Source organism: Sapajus apella, unplaced genomic scaffold, assembly GCF_009761245.1.
Source record: "Sapajus apella isolate SASKATOON/1434 unplaced genomic scaffold, GSC_monkey_1.0 scaffold24, whole genome shotgun sequence".
NCBI classification, from domain to species: Eukaryota; Metazoa; Chordata; class Mammalia; order Primates; family Cebidae; genus Sapajus; species Sapajus apella.
In genome coordinates this window covers 7438238-7454976 of record NW_022436964.1, presented here as the reverse complement: position 1 = coordinate 7454976, position 16739 = coordinate 7438238, and the positions used below count along the sequence as shown (strand labels likewise).

Genomic DNA, 16739 nt, shown 5'->3' with positions numbered 1-16739 from the left:
ACTCAGCTCATCAATGAACAACATTTACATTGTCAAATAGTGTAAACAGTGAACTAATAAAAAAATGTGTGATATAACTGTTGAAAGGATGGGAGAAAAATGATGTGGAAATGTTAAGACAACATGATTTTTATCTACCACAATAGAAGATAATATAATCGACAAATCCAGAAAAAGAAAAAAAGAGTAAAAGCAGACCAATTAGAGACATGAAGACAATAACAGAAACTAAGAGTTAGGAGTTAAGGGCAGTCCCTCTGGCTAGCAGGGGTGGTGGTGGTGGTGCTAGTGATTGAGAAAGTGCTGGTTTAAAAATAATATGCTTTTTTAGTTATTTGGCTTTGTAAACCATTATTTGATAAAAATACAAATTGATTAATTTATATACTTGAAAAAAGATATACTTCTCATGTGCAAAATAAAGTTCTGGGAAGATACATATGAAACCGCTGGTGGTAGTTACCCAAATTTGAAAATGGGGGAGGTAGAGCAGAAACACAAGAGAGTTTTCACTCTCTTCCATAGCATTCTATATATGTGGAACTTTTAGTAATGAACATGTATTACCTTACTTATTAAAATAAATAAAAATAAATATATTCTAAGAAATTAATAATACATTTATTATATATTTTAAATGTAACAGAAACATCAAAAGGCAAGACAATCAAGCAGCAGACAAGCTCATTGCTGGAAATGATCGATGGTGCAGAGTTGATAAATGTCACATAGAAAACCAGAAACTTTTAACTCTTACTTTGAACCTGAATACTCTGTTATGGAGAAGACTTTTCATATTGAAAAAGGCAGAGGAGATCAGTAAAAAGTAAGAATGGCAACACTGCTCTAAATGAGATCAAATCTCTTTAACTGGAGACTTGATATTCTAAGACAATATATTAATCTAGCTTTAGTTATAAACTGACGTTCATGAAAATGGTAATAAGATTATTAGCAAAGCCAGCAGGAATGGTCCTTAATTTAGATAAAAAACAGGTATAGAATGGTATGACGCATGGAATGAAGTTTGACACACACTGTATTGGGAAAACCTTAGGTATTCTGCGAGCAACCTGAAGGCTCCATGCACCCACCCATAGTACCCGCTAGACAACAGGAAGAGAAGGCAAGAAGGAATTAGAGACAAACTTTCCTGACTTTTAGAATGTGTCTTCAAGTTGTAATTCCCATGTGGGACCTAATTTCTTGAACATCTGCTCTGTACTAGGTGCTTCACATGCTACCTCAATTAGTTCATGAAATCTTGTAGGATAAAGACTTAAGTTTGAATTTCCCTGGCTACAAAGTCCACAGTTTTTCTATTAAGCCATGTTGGATGGTGTCAATTGGTGACATCATCCATGTGAACATTCCTCATGTTTAGATTTAGCAGGACACTGTGGTATAGAGAAGAGCAGTCAGGAGAAGGCCGCTTCTTGGGAAGTCCTTTTACCACCCTGGGCTCCAATTTTCAAATCCAGAGTCTCCTCTAATCTAACATTTTCAGATAAAATAAAATCCAGTGAAAGACATACTAACAGAATAAATATTTCCAGCTATTATCTTAAATGGATTACTTCAATATTCACCTTTTCTTTAAATCTATATCTCATTTCACTTTAGGTAGTATCTTTTTTGAAAAGCTGTCATTTCAAAGTACTGAAAACCTAAAATCTAGGCAATGCAAGTATTATATATGACTGAGGCTCTCCTTAAATTACCCTGGAAAGATAAGAGGATTCACTACCGTTCTGGGAAACGGAAATAGCTGTTTCCAGCACTCACTCCTCCCCTGATGCTCCCAATTAACTTTTAAGGACAAGCATAAAGCTTTGTAGAGCTTGATGCCTTCTGCAAGCACTACAGTAAATGTGGGGCACAAATTGCCTCCCATTAAGACAACTGTGGAGGATGACAGAAGTAGGTCAGTTTCAAACAACAGCCTAGCTTAGTAGGCTAAGTGGTAAAATCTGTAATTCTAAAGTTGGGGCATCTTTGAAAGCAATGGCTAATAGGAAAAATTATTTAACTTTTCTTTGGTGAATTTTCCAGCTCTCCCTACTTCCTGAGATAAAATGTCAACTGTTCTTATCAGAAAGAATATGAAAATAGGTAGCACAGTATGCATGTGACAAACGTTTAATAAATTACAAAATAAATATAAATGACAAGTGTTTAATACGTGGATTTTGGCACAGTGAGGTATGATCCAGGTACTGGAGCCAGTCCAGATGTTGTATCAGACTGGTCCTGTTATTATAAGTCAGATTCTACCAGTATAAAGAAGTTGAACACAGGGATAGAGTGACTCCTCAGGGTAGGACAGGAAAGTAGTACTTCTGAGGGGAGGCCATATTTCTGGCTGGGACCCTGGCTTCTGACAAATTTCCAGTGGTTAAGTGTATCCAACACTCCTGGCTTCAAGCTTGGGCTCTAGACCTATCCCCCTGCCCCATGTTCTCAGCCTCAGTATTTGGGAGGGCTGTGAGGTCTTCACTCTCCACTGTTGCCAAGTTCTCAATCCTTTCCACGGTTTTGGAATTTACTCTCTCCCTGGCTGCCATGCCCCATTCCTGCTTTGGCCCTAAGTCAGGAACATCCCACTCAAACCAATAGCTTGTGAGGAATGAGGCTCCAATGTACAGAAGCAATGAGCTGATGCTAGTTAAGACCTTCATTAAGTGAGGGGTCTTGCGCATTTCACCCCTGTGTAAAGTGGTTATAAATAAACACCCTTAACCAGGTGGAAGAACATTATTCAGGAAAACAGGTAGAAGGCTTTGAATATGTGAGTAGATCCTTCTATTCTTCCTTTTCTCCTTGTTTAGGTTTCCCAGCAATGTCTTGTACAGGAACAAGTTTTTGCTGAGAACTGAGGACTTCAGAAACATTTATGTACGTAAATAATATGCTAAGTGCATATAAGTTTTCTCTCGTCACTAATACTGGAACTTGGATGATGAGCCTTCCAGGCCAACAGCTGCAGGTTTAATTCCACTTACTACACATAAATTGGCATTTCTCTAAAATAATGTTTTCAAACCACTGATAATCCACAATAAGAAATACAGTTTACACAGCAAGCCAATGTATTCACACCTAGAAACACAGGCATATAAACACACACAGATGAAACTAAAATTTCATAAAACAATACTTTTCCTCACAATACGCAATGTACTCTATTCTCAATTCCATTCCATCCTCCCTATAAAAAATACACTAACAAGGCCTATCAAATGGATTTTATGATCCAGTAAATGGGTTTTGATGTGACAGAACACATATTGTGCATAGTTTTCATAAGTTGTAATTGTTCATATTCTGTATTTCTTCACTAATTTAGACTGTTTTATTTTCAATTATAATATAATAGCAAATATTTTGCAAGATTGGGCTAAAAACCCTGTGTCCAAATGGATATATAGCTTTGAAATCTGGTGGCAGATGTGCTGATTGGCAAAGACCATTTGATTAGTGACATCGGGTACATCTTTAAAAAATATTATTTCTGCTAAAAGTCAGCTACAAATTTTTTTATAAATACCAAATTAAGAAATCTTACAATTCAATACCAAAAGACTTCTAATGCATGGACTAAAAACTTTGTTATAGAATTACCAGAAAGAGATGTTTTTGGTATTCAATCTTTCTTAAATGTAAAATATAAAATCCAAGCAAGAAACAAAGCATTTTGCCTCTTCCCTGCAGTTTTAATCCTAATACAGTTTTACTTAATTAGCAAATACAGATGGGGTCTTAATAAGAACATTTTAAATGTAAGAGGTTTTTATGATAACATAATCCCACTAGTATTATCATGTTATCATCATTATGTAGTTTAGAAAATTTATGAGTCAGTGAACATTATTTTCAAGACAGTATACAGAGGCTAACCTCATAAACCCCATTCCAGCCAAATGGAGCAGCTCAACCTTCCCAAATACACTTATATATTTTTTGTTCTATTACCTTTATTTCTAACCCTTTCTTGAAGTCTTCCCAGTCAACAAGCTGGAAAAAATCTCTCCCTCCCCTGAAATCACATATGACTTCTTAACAACACTTGCTACATTAACCTTCCTGGGCTTTTTTTTGTAATTGTTCATGTAAACATTATATTAACCCTGACTGACTGTGAGCTTCGTGGAGGCCCTATGCTGTGTCTTACTTATTTCTATACTCTCTCCCAACACCTAGATATCACCTTGCTGTGGCAGGTGATCAATAAATTTTTGTTGGTTGAATGAATATTCTGAAGAACAGTGAAAACAGGCATTTATCTAACCTGTGAAGGTGGTGCTACTGTATAGTGCTTTAAATACATACCAATTTATGAGTCTAATATAAGTGGAGACCCAGTATTGCTTTGCCTTTTCAAGTTTTTCCCTTTTGATATATTCCTTTACTAATCTTTCCCCCCTTGGAAGACTAAACAGCATCTATCATGTTAAGTCAGTGAATCCCATTTAGCAATTAAAGGTGATTACAAGAGCTATTAGGCATCTGCTTTCAGTATTATTCCAGGCATGGTAAATTAGTAATGGCCTGCCTGTTCCCTCAAAGCACTGCCTAATACCTTGATGTTTAGAAAATTTTGCCAAACTTGCTTTGTGTTCTCACCCTGCTAAGATCTGTAAGAATTTCACATTTTCTCTGGAAGTATTGCTAAAAGAATAAAAATACCCTACAATGCGCTGAGTGGCTTCCCTAATTGAATACATAGGCCTAAAATAATCCTGTATCGAAACTAACTTTATACGCATCTGGCATGTAACCAGTAAAATGAAAAAGCAGATGCTGTTAATTTTCACGTGATAAATTTATATGCAATCTCTCTCTCTTTTTTTTTTTTTTTTTTTGGGTAGAGATGGGGTTTCACCATGTTGGACAGGCTGATCTTGAACTCCTGACCTCAGGTGATCCACCCACCTCGGCCTCCCAAAGTGCTGGGATTACAGGCGTGAGCCACTATGCCCAGCCTATATGCAATCTCTTAAGATAGTTGAGTGTACTTCAGAAAGCCCAGTAGAGAAAAAGACATGAATAACTGCAGTTAGCCTAGAAGCCGACAGAAATTTTATAATGGGGGTGGGTAGGTGGGCTGGGGATGGACAGAGATGTGGAGAGAGCTATAATCTCACTCAAGGCTATGCTGCCCCCCTGTGGATACCAAAAATTAGAATCAGTATCTGAGTCAACAGCTCTTCCTTCTCAGTAATAAGACCTTCCTCTAATTTCAATTTGATGGCTGTTGCTAGGACAACTGGGAAATGAGGCAAGGAACAGAGAGATCTCCAAAACACACACACACACACACACACACACACACACACACACACACACACACACACACAGACACACACACACACACACAAACAAAAAAAACAGGTCACTGAAGTAAAGTTATGACATTAATTCTAACTTCTAATAGGAACTCAGAAACTGTGGCCCTGCCAAGGGAAATGTAAAAATGAATCTAAAATGAGATGCCATTGTCCTGAAAAATGATGACTGCAGGTACACAGTGCTCATGTTCAGGCTGTGTGGTAGACTCATCTATCAAAGTGTGCTTGTAAATGGTTCCCTTGGAATTGGATGACAAAACAACTTTTTCTTAGTATGCATGCAGTGGGAAGGAAAACAAACTCATTTTTTAAAACCTGTAGTCACTCGTAAGTTAATCACTCTGACAAGTATTTCTGTTTGCAGTTGGATTGTCAAACAGATAATAAAATAAACATGTGTAGAGAGGTCTCTAAGTGAAACGGCAGTTAATGTACCTCAGTAAAAATGGCAGGAGTATTCCAAATTATTATAGAAATTTGAATACTTGAAAATCTGTAAAGGTTAAGGGGAGTTCCAATGTTTCATTTAGATCCTTATTAGTAAGTGATTATCTACGCTGACTAAAAAGTGTCTCATTCATGTGCTGCAATAACTTGTGCTGGGAGGTGGAGTAGGTACTGAATGCGTGCTTCACACTCCCCCTTAAGGACTCAAGAATAAAGCTAGAAGGGAATGTGGAGTTCATTCAGGTCCAATCTCTTCGTTTTACAGCTAATCTAACTGCAACCTGCAGAGGTTAAATAACTTGCTCCCAAACCCACTAAGTATATCTGGTGAAGCCAAGGCTACGACTCAGTTCTCTCAACCTTCAGTCCTAGGCTCTTTTGTCTCCTTGTGTTCTTAGACAGAACTGCCTCTGTCTGTTATTACACCTTATAACACTGAAATATTTGTGCAAAGTCACTGGGTTTCTACAGATATTATTCTGCCCGTGAATTTTGTCTTATTTCTCCCTAAGTGACTTTAAATTTGGAGCAATTTCAAAATTAGCATTCTTTTGGATGAAGATTTAGTTGGCTTCACAGATAATTTTTTTTTTTTTCCACAAATGGGATATAAGTCCAATTTTGAAGATACATGGTTCAGACACATACCTGAGGCATGTTATTCAGCAGTATGATCATCGGGACGTGGTATACTCATTCACAAACAAGCACGTGCGCGTGCACGCACACGCACACACACACACACACACACACGCCATGAAGAAAAAGATTCAGGGTAAGATATGAAATAGCTACAGAAAACACATCTTAGCATTTATGTCTATCAGCATCTAACATGTTTTCTGAGGTTTAAGATGATAAACAAGCCAGGTGTGGTGGCTCATGCCTGTAATCCCAGCACTTTGGGAGGCCAAGGTGGGCAGATCACAAGGTCAGGAGATGGAGACCATCCTGGCTAACATGGTGAAACCATGTCTCTACTAAAAAAAAATACAAAAAGTTAGCTGGGCATGGTGGCACACACCGGTAGTCCCAGCTACTCGGGAGGCTGAAGCAGGAGAATCACTTGAACTCAAGGCGAAGGCTGCAGTGAACTGAGATCCTGACACCGCAGTCCAGCCTGGGCGACAGAGTGAGACTCGTCTCAGAACAAAAAAAAAGATGATAAACAGTCCTTTTGTGAAGCAATCAGTCATGCTTGCTTTCCCTCCAGATAGCTCTATGGATACTACTGACTTTGGAATGATGAAAGGTAAGACAAAGAGCTTCTTTTTAATTAGCAAAAAAAATAACCTTTCATAGGGTAAAAAAAAAATGTCTGAAATTAGACAGGCCCATAAACATATTCCTAAGAATCCTCAAGCATGTGTTGATATGATTGAGGGTGATGGAAAAAGTATAGCATGATAATTTAACACTCACGATGTTTAAAAAAAAAAAAAAAATCCCTCTGAATTCCCTAGAGAGGTCTTGAAATACTATATTTGGTATCTACCTGTTGATCATAAGTATTACTCTCCAGCATGCTACCTAAGCCCATTACTGTACAATATGAACAACAGAAAAGGCACTGGATAGTTTCCGTTGAATTAATTAAAAAGCTCATAAGACAGTGAGACATTTAACAATAGTAAATTACTCTGTGTACTTAAGAAATATAGCAACATTTCCTAATTTGAAACAACAGAAACAAAACCTCTTAGAATTTGCCTGTCAGGATGGCATCTTTAAAATGACTTCCTCTTCTTTGTGTGTTGGGATCGTCTTTACATGCTAAAATTGAGGGGAAAAAACTCCCCTTGAAAGCAAAATCTGAGTCTTTTCCCTATAAGCTCTGATGATGGGCCTGTTGACGAATGATGCTAGAGGAGTGTAAAGAGACCAAATTAAAAGGAGCACTCAAGGCCCCTATGAGTTAGCCTTGGTGTGGATGGCACCCTGGAGTCTCTTTGTTGGTACTGTTTAGGCATCACATAAGCAGGACTTCCTCAGGACTGGTTTCCTCCCAAGACAGGTTTGGTGCCCTTTACCTCTGTCCCCACAGCACCTATACTTAATGCTATGAAAATGCCTTCCTGTAACACTGTATTCTAACTGCCTACTCACTTTAGTGTCTCCCTGAGTGGGCCGGGGGCGGCTTAAAAACAGGGGCAATACCCTGTTCACTAGCATCCCAAGCATCTAACGTAGTTTCTGGGACACTTCATCTCTACTTCTTGACAAAATAAGTAGGTGTTTTATAGTATAATCTCATTTAACACTCATAACAAGTTCCCACATCATAACAGCTATGTTTCTTTTAATGACTCCAGTAAACAGAGCAAAAAGGCATTTATGAGCTGCAGATTCCCTTGTTCTGTAATAATCACACTCTCAGCCCTAGGTGTATTAACAGAACCTCAATGGCAGATATAATGTGGTCCTGAGCAGTTACAATGTGGGCCTGTTATGACCAGGTAAATGATATATTTTGTTATATAAGTGTCCTACACAGGAGTTGGGGATCAAGAGGAGTCATTAATAGGAAAGATGGTTTCAAGAGCTGCCAAGCACATCACCTTAAGAGACCCAGACAAACAATAACACATGCTGGCAAGGATGTGGAGATTCCTCATGCACTATTGGTAGGAATGTAAATTAGCACAGCCACTATGGAGATACAGCCAGTATGGAGGTTCCTCAAAAAACTAAAAATGAAAATGGCCAAATAGGAACAGCTCTGGTCTGCAGCTCCCAGCAAGATCAACTCAGGCAGGTGATTTCTCATTTCTAACTAAGGTACCTGGTTCATCTCACCGGGACTGGTTGGACAGTGGGTGTAGCTGACAGACAGTGAGCTGAAGAAGGGTGGAGCATCACCTCACCTGGGAAGTACAAGGGTCGGGGAACTACCTTTCCTAGCCAAGGGAAGCCATTAGGGACTGTACTATGCGCTCCGGCCCAGATACTGAACTTTTCCAATGGTCTTCACAGCCTGCAAAACCAGGAGACTCCCTCTAGTTCCTACACCACCACAGTCCTGGGTTTCAAGCACAAAACTGGGCGACTTTTGGGCAGACACCGAGCTAGCCGCAGCAGCTTTTTGTCCAGACCCCAGGGGTGCCTGGAATGCCAAGCAAGTCAGAGCCATTCACTTCCTTGGAAAGGGGGCTGAAGCCAGGGAGCCAAGTGGTCTGGCTCAGCAGGTCCCACCCCCATGGAGTCCAGAGAGCTAAGATCCACTGGCTTGAAATTTTCGCTGCCAGCACAGCAGCCTGACCTCCATCTGGGACACTTGAGCTTGGCAGGGGGAGGGACATCCACCATTACTGAGGTTTGAGTAGGCTGTTTTACCCTCATGGTATAAACAAAGCCGGGAAGTTCAGACTGGGTGGAGCCTACCACAGCTAAGCAAGGCCACTGCAGCCAGAATGCGGCTCTTTTCTGAGGAAGGCATCTCTGGAAAAATGGCAGCGGCCCAGTCAAGGACTTATAGATAAAACCCCCATCTCCTTGGGACAGAGCACCTGGGGGAAGGGGTGGTTGAGGGAATAGTTTCAGCAGACCTAAACGTCCTGCTGGACAGCTTTGAAGGGAGCACCTGGTAAGGGACAGACTGCATCCTCAAGTGGGTCCCTGACCCCTGTGTATCCTGACCAGGAGATACTTCCCAGTGGCGGCCGATAGACACCTCAAACAGGAGAGTTCTGGCTGGCATCTGGTGAGTACCTCTCTAGGACAAAGCTTCCAGAGGAAGGAATAGGCAGCAATCTTTGCTGTTCTGTTGGCTCTGCTGGTGATACCCAGGCAAACAGGGTCTGGAGTGGACCTCCAGCAAACTCCAGCAGACCTGCAGCAGAGGGGCCTGACTGTTAGAAGGAAAACTAACAAACAGAAAGGAATAGTATCAACATCAACAAAAAAGACATCCATTCAGAGACCCCATCCAAAGGTCATTGACTTCAAAGGCCAAAGGTAGATAAATCCACGAAGATGGGGAGAAATCAGTGCAAAAAGGCTGAAAATTCCAAAAACCAGAATACCTCTTCTCCTCTAAAGGTTCACAACTCCTCACCAGAAAGGGAACAAAACTGGATGGAGAATGAGTTTCACAAACTGACAGAAGTAGGCTTCAGAAGGTGGGTAATAAACTCCTCTGAGCTAAAGGAGCATGTTCTAACCCAATGCAAGGAAGCTAGGAACCTTAAAAAAAAGGTTAGACACATTGCTAACTAGAATAACCAGCTTAGAGAAGAAGATAAATGACCTCATGGAGCTGAAAAACACAGTTCAAGAACTATGTGAAGCATATACAAGTATCAATAGCCAAATTGATCAAGCAGAAGAAAGGATATCAGAGACTGAAGATCAACTCCATGAAATAGAGAGAGAAGACAAGATTAGAGAAAAAAGAGTAAAAAGAAATGAACGAAGCCTTCAAGAAATATGGGACTATGTAAAAAGACCAAATCTATGTTTGACTGGTGTACCTGAAAGTGACAGGGAGAATGGAACCAAGTTGAAAAACACTCAGGATATCATCCAGGAGAATTTCCCCAACCTAGCAAGACAGGCCAACATTCAAATTCAGGAAAAACAGAGAACACCACAAAGATACTCCTCAAGAATGCAACCCCAAGACACATCATCATCAAATTCACCAACGCTGAAATCAAGGAAAAAATATTAAGGGCAGCCAGACAGAAAGGTTGGGTTACCCACAAAGGGAAGCCCATCAGACTAACGGCAGATCTCTTGGCAGAAACCCTAGAAGCCAGAAGAGAGTGAGGGCCAATATTCAACATTCTTAAAGAAAAGAATATGCAACCCAGAATTTCATATCCAGCTTTTAAACTAAGCTTCATAAGTGAAGGAGAAATAAAATCCTTTACAGACAAGCAAATGCGGAGAGTTTTTGTCACCACCAGGCCTGCCTTACAAGAGCTCCTGACTGGTACCAGCCACTGCCAAAACATACCAAATTGTAAAGACCACTGATGCTATGAAGAAACTGCATCAACTAATGGGCAAAATAACCAGCTAGCATCATAATAACAGGATCAAATTCACACATAACAATATTAACCTTAAATGTAAATGAATTAAATGCCTCAATTAAAAGACACAGACTGGGAAACTGCATAAAGAATCAAGACCCACTGGTGTGCTATATTCAGGAGACCCATCTCATGTGCAAAGATACACACAGGCAGCCGGGCGTGGTGGCTCATGCCTGTAATCCCAGCATTTTGGAGGCCAAGGCAGGTGGGTCACAAGGTTAGGACTTAGAGACCAGCCTGACCAACATGGTGAAACCCAGTCTATACTAAAAATACACACACACACACACACACACACACACACACACACACACACACACACACAATATAGGTGTGGTAGTGCATGCCTGTAATCCCAGCTACTTGTGAGACTGAGGCAGTAGAATCGCTTGAACCTGGAAGGCAGAGGTTGCAGTGAGCCAAGATCAGGCTATTGCACTCCAGCCTGAGCAACAAGAGCAAAACTCCGTCCCCCACCCCCGCAAAAAGAAGACACATATAGGCTCAAAATAAAGGGATGGAGGAGGATTTATCAAGCAAATAGAAAGCAAAAAAAAAAATCAGGTGTTGCAATCCTAGTCTCTGATAGAACAGACTTTAAACCAACAAAGATCAAAACAGACAAAAAAGGGCATTACATAATGGTAAACGGATCAATGCAACAAGAATAGATTACTATCTTAAATATATATGCACCCAACACAGGAGCACCCAAATTCATAAAGCAAGTTCTTAGAGACCTACAAAGAGACTTGGAGACACTAACACCTACTGTCAATATTAGACAGATAAACAAGACAGAAAATTAACAAAAATATTAAGGACTTGAATTCAGCTCTGAACCAAGCGGACCTAACAGACATCTACAGAACTCTCCATCCCAAATCAGCAGAAGATACATGCTTCTCAGCACCACATTGCATTTAACCTAAAATCGACCACATACTTGGAAGTAAATCACTCCTCAGCAAATGCAAAAGAACGGAAATCGTAATAAACAGTCTCTCAGACCACAGTGCAATCAAATTAGAACTCAGGATTAAGAAACTTGCTCAAAACTGCACAACTACATGGAAACTGAACAAAGACACAACATACCAGAATCTCTGGGACACATTTAAAGCAGTATGTAGAGGAAAATTTATAGCACTAAATGTGAGAAAACAGGAAAGATCTAAAATTGAACCCTAACATCACAATTAAAAGAAATAGAGAAGAAAGAACAAACATATTCAAAAGCTAGCAGATGACAAGAAATAACTAAGATCACAGCAGAACTGAAGGAGACAGATACACAGAAAACCCTTCAAAAAAAAAATCAATGAATCCAGGTTTTGGTTTTTTGAAACGATCAACAAAATACACCACTAGCCAGACTAATAAAGACAGAAGAATCAAATAGATGCAACAAAAAATGATAAAGGGGATATCACCAATGATCCCACAGAAATACAAACTATCATCAGAGAATACTGTAAATACCTCTAAGCAAATAAACTAGAAAATCTAGAAGAAATGGATAAATTCCTGGACACATACACCCTCCCAAGACTAAACTAGGAAGAAGTCGAATCCCTGAACAGACAAATAACAATTTCTGAAACTGAGGTAGTAATTAATAGCCTACAAACTAAAAAAAGTCCAGGACCAGAGCGATTTACAGCCGAATTCTACCAGTTATGAGAGGAGCTGGTACCATGCCTTCTGAAACTATTCCAAACAATAGAAAAAGAAGTACTCCTTCCTAACTAATTTTAGGAGGCCAGCATCATCCTGATACCAGACCTGGCAGAGACACAACAAAAGAAAATTTCAGGCCAATATCCCTGATGAACATCAATGCAAAAATCCTCAATAAAATACTGGCAAACCGAATCCAGCAGCACATCAAAAAGCTTATCCACCATGATCAAGTCAGCTTCATTCCTGGGATGCTGGTTCAACATATGCAAATCAATAAATGTCATCTATCACATAAACAAAATCAAAGACAAGAACCACAAGATGATCCCAATAGATGAAGAAAGGCCTTCAACAAAATTCAACAGCCCTTCATGCTAAAAACTCTAAATAAACTAGATATTGATGGAACGTATCTCAAAATAATAAGAACTATTTATGACAAACCCAGAGCCAATATCATACTGAATGGGCAAAAACTGGAAGCATTCCCTTTGAAAGCCAGCACATGACAAGGATGCCTTCTCTCACAACTCCTATTCAACACGGTATTGGAAGTTCTGGCCAGGGCAATCAGGCAAGAGAAAGAAATAAAGGGTATTCACTTAGAAAAAGAGGAAGTCAAATTGTCTCTGTCTGCAGATGACATGACTGTATATTCAGAAAACCCTAATCTCTCAGCCCAAAATCTCCTTAAGCTGATAAGCAACTTCAGTAAAGTCTCAGAATACAAAATAAATGTGCAAAAATCACAAGTATTCCTATACACCAATGACAGACAAACAGAGAGCCAAATCATAAGTGAATTCCCATTCACAATTGCTACAAAGAGCATAAAATACCTAGGAATATAACTTACAAGGGATGTGAAGGAACTCTTCAAGGAGAACTACAAACCACTGCTCAAGGAAATAAGAGAGGACATAAACAAATGCTCACGGATAGAAAAAAAATCAAGATTGTGAAAATGGCCATACTGCTCAAAGTAATCTACAGATTCAATGCTATCCCCATCAAGCTACCATTGACTTTCTTCACAGAATTAGAAATAACTACTTTAAATTTCATATGGAACCAAAAAAGAGCCCACATAGCCAAGACAATCCTAAGCAAAAAGAACAAAGGGAGGCATCAAAATACTTGACTTCAAACTATACTACAAGGCTACAGTAATGAAAACAGCATGGTACTGGTACCAAAACAGATATACAGACTAATGGAACAGAGCAGAGGCCTCAGAAATAACACCACACATCTACAACCATCTGATCTTTGACAAACCTGACAAAGCAAGCAATGGGGAATGGATTTCCTATTTAATAAATGGTGTTGGGAAAACTGGCTAGCCAAATGCAGAAAGTTGAAACTGGACCCCTTCCTTATACCTTATACAAAAATAAACTAAAGATGGATTAAATACTTAAACTAAGACCCAAAACTATAAAAACCCTAGAAGAAAACCTAGGCAATACCAGTCAGGACATATGCATGGGCAAACACTTCATGACTAAAACACCAACAGCAATAGCAACAAAAGCCAAAATAGACAAATGGGATCTAATTAAAGAGCTTCTGCACAGCAAAAGAAACTATCAACAGAGTGAACAGGAAACCTACAGGATGGAAGAAAATTTCTGCAATCTATGTATCTAACAAAGGGCCAATATCCACAATCTACAAATAACTTAAGTTTACAAAACAAAACAAAACAAAAACCCAACCCCATCGAAAAGTGGGTGAAGGATATGAACAGACACTTCTCAAAAGAAGACATTTATGTGGCCAATAAATGTATGAAAAAAAGCTCACTATCACTGGTCATTAGAGAAATGCAAATCAAAACCACAATGAGATACAATCTCATGCCAGTTAGAATGGCGATAATTAAAAAGTCAAGAAACAACAGATGCTGGAGAGAATGTGGAGAAATAGGAATGTTTTTACACTGTTGGTGAGAGTGTAAATTAATTCAACCATTGTGGAAGACAGTGTGGTGATTCCTCAAGGATCTAGAACTAGAAAATCCATTTGAGCCAGCAATCCCATTACTGGGTATATAACCAAAGTATTATAAATCATTCTACTATAAAAACACATGCACACATATGTTTAATGCAACACACATGTATGTTTACTGCTCACAATAGCAAAGACTTGGAACCAACCCAAATGCCCATCAATGATAGACTGGATAAATAAAATGTGGCACATATACACCATGAAATACTATGCAGCCAGAAAAAAGGATGAGTTCATGTTCTTTGGAGGGGCATGGATGAAGCTGGAAACCATCATTCTCAGCAAACTAACACAAGAACAGAAAACCATATACCACAGGTTCTCACTCATAAGTGGGAAGTGAACAGTGAGAACACATGGATACAGGGAGGGAAATATCACACACAAGGTCCTGTTGGGGGGAGGGAATATAGGGGAGGAAAAGCATTAGGAGAAATACCTAATGTAGATAATGGTTTGACAGGAGCAGCAAACCATCACAGCACATGTATACCTATGTAACAAACCTGCACATTCTGCACATGTACCCCAGAACTTATACACACACACACACACACACACACACACACACACACTTATATATATATATGGTATACATAATCATGTGGTAGCTCTATTTTTAGTTTTTTATATATAAATATATGCATATATATGTATAAAATATACACATATATATTTCATATATACATATATAAAATATATGAATATTTTATAAGTATATATGAAATATAAAATATATGTATATTTTATACATATAAATATATGCACATATATGTATGAAATATACATATATATATTTATATATAAAAAACTAAAAATAGAGCTACCACATGATCCAGCAACGCCACTCCCAGGTATATACCCAAAAGAAGAAAGATCAAGATATCTCAAAGAGGTATCTTCACTTCCATGTTTACTGCAACACTATTCACAATAGCCAAGATGTGGAAGCAACTTAAGTTTCTCTTAACAGACAAATGGATAAAGAAAATGTGGTATATATGCACAATGGAGTACAATTGTGCCTTAAAAAAGAATGAGATCCTGTCATCTGCAACAACATGCCTGGAACTGGAGGACATATTAACTAAAAATAAGCCAGGCATAGAAAGACAAACTTTGCATATTCTCATTCATTTATAAGAGCTAAAAATTAAAACAAACCCATAGAGATAGATAGCAGAATGATAGTTAGGGAAAGGGTAGTGGGGTTGGGGAAAGTGGTTAATGGGTGCAAAATACAGTCAGATAAAATGAGTAAGATCTAATATATTTATATATACTATTCGATTTAGTATTTGAACTCAAACTGGCTCCCTTGCTTCTTAGCTTGCAGAAGGCCTATTGTGGGACCTCACTTTGTGACTGTGTGAGTTAATACTCCTTAATAAACTCCCCTTTATGTATACATCTATCCTATTGATTCTGTCCCTCTAGAGAACCCTACTATAACATATTACAAGCTGGGTAGAAACCAAGTGGTATGGTACTGGATTTCTGAAAAGCCATAACTGCACACAGCAATCTGACTGAAAGTCTGGTCTGCCCCTATAGCACAGACTATTCACTGTCCATCCAAATGTGTTACTTCTTTGTCCTCTAATAGAATTATAGCCAGAGAAATGACTTCCCAACCAGACTCCACGTGGAAGCGCATTCTTTGAAGTTGTAGGTGGGCAGGTTATTATCTTACAAATGGAATATAAGCAAGGTGATAACCATGGCCTAGGGAATAGTGACACAATGACCTGATAGAACCTGGGTTCCTGACTGGTCATAAAGGGCAGAGCTGCTCTGCTGAACTGGATTGCTTCCTTAACAGAGAAATGTACTTCTGCATTCTTGAAACCATTGTATTTTCAGGACTCTTTGTTAACAGCAGCTGAGCTATCTATCCCCCGACTAATACATTATTTGAACAAACATTTTACTTAGGAGGATACAGTAGCCTCATTTCTCCTTCATGTTTCTGAACTTCAGGTTTCCTTATCTGTAAAATGAGAAGGGTAACTAAAATCCTTTCTGGCTCTAAAATGCTATGATTCATTCTTATTATTGTTCCCGTGAGACCTATCCAATCCCACCCTAGTAAGCACTCCGTTCCTTCAGGTTTTCTTTCACTGTGCCTTCTCAAAGCCTGCTCCATAGCTTCCATTTACACTGACAACAGCTTGTTATCTCTACTTGGCGCTTTTGCCATTTACTA

The 16739-nt window shown here is 39.0% G+C and overlaps 1 protein-coding gene and 1 long non-coding RNA gene across 2 annotated transcripts in view; both read right to left on the bottom strand.

Annotated features, from left to right (window-relative positions):
• Positions 1 to 16739, bottom strand: part of GNAQ (G protein subunit alpha q) — a 323586-nt gene that overhangs the window by 33416 nt on the left and 273431 nt on the right. The window lies entirely within an intron of this gene.
• LOC116559664 lies at positions 415 to 9557 on the bottom strand. Its single transcript, XR_004272563.1, has 2 exons — positions 7962 to 9557; positions 415 to 4288 (listed from the first exon to the last, which is right to left on the bottom strand). It is a non-coding gene; the product is annotated as an uncharacterized LOC116559664 (long non-coding RNA).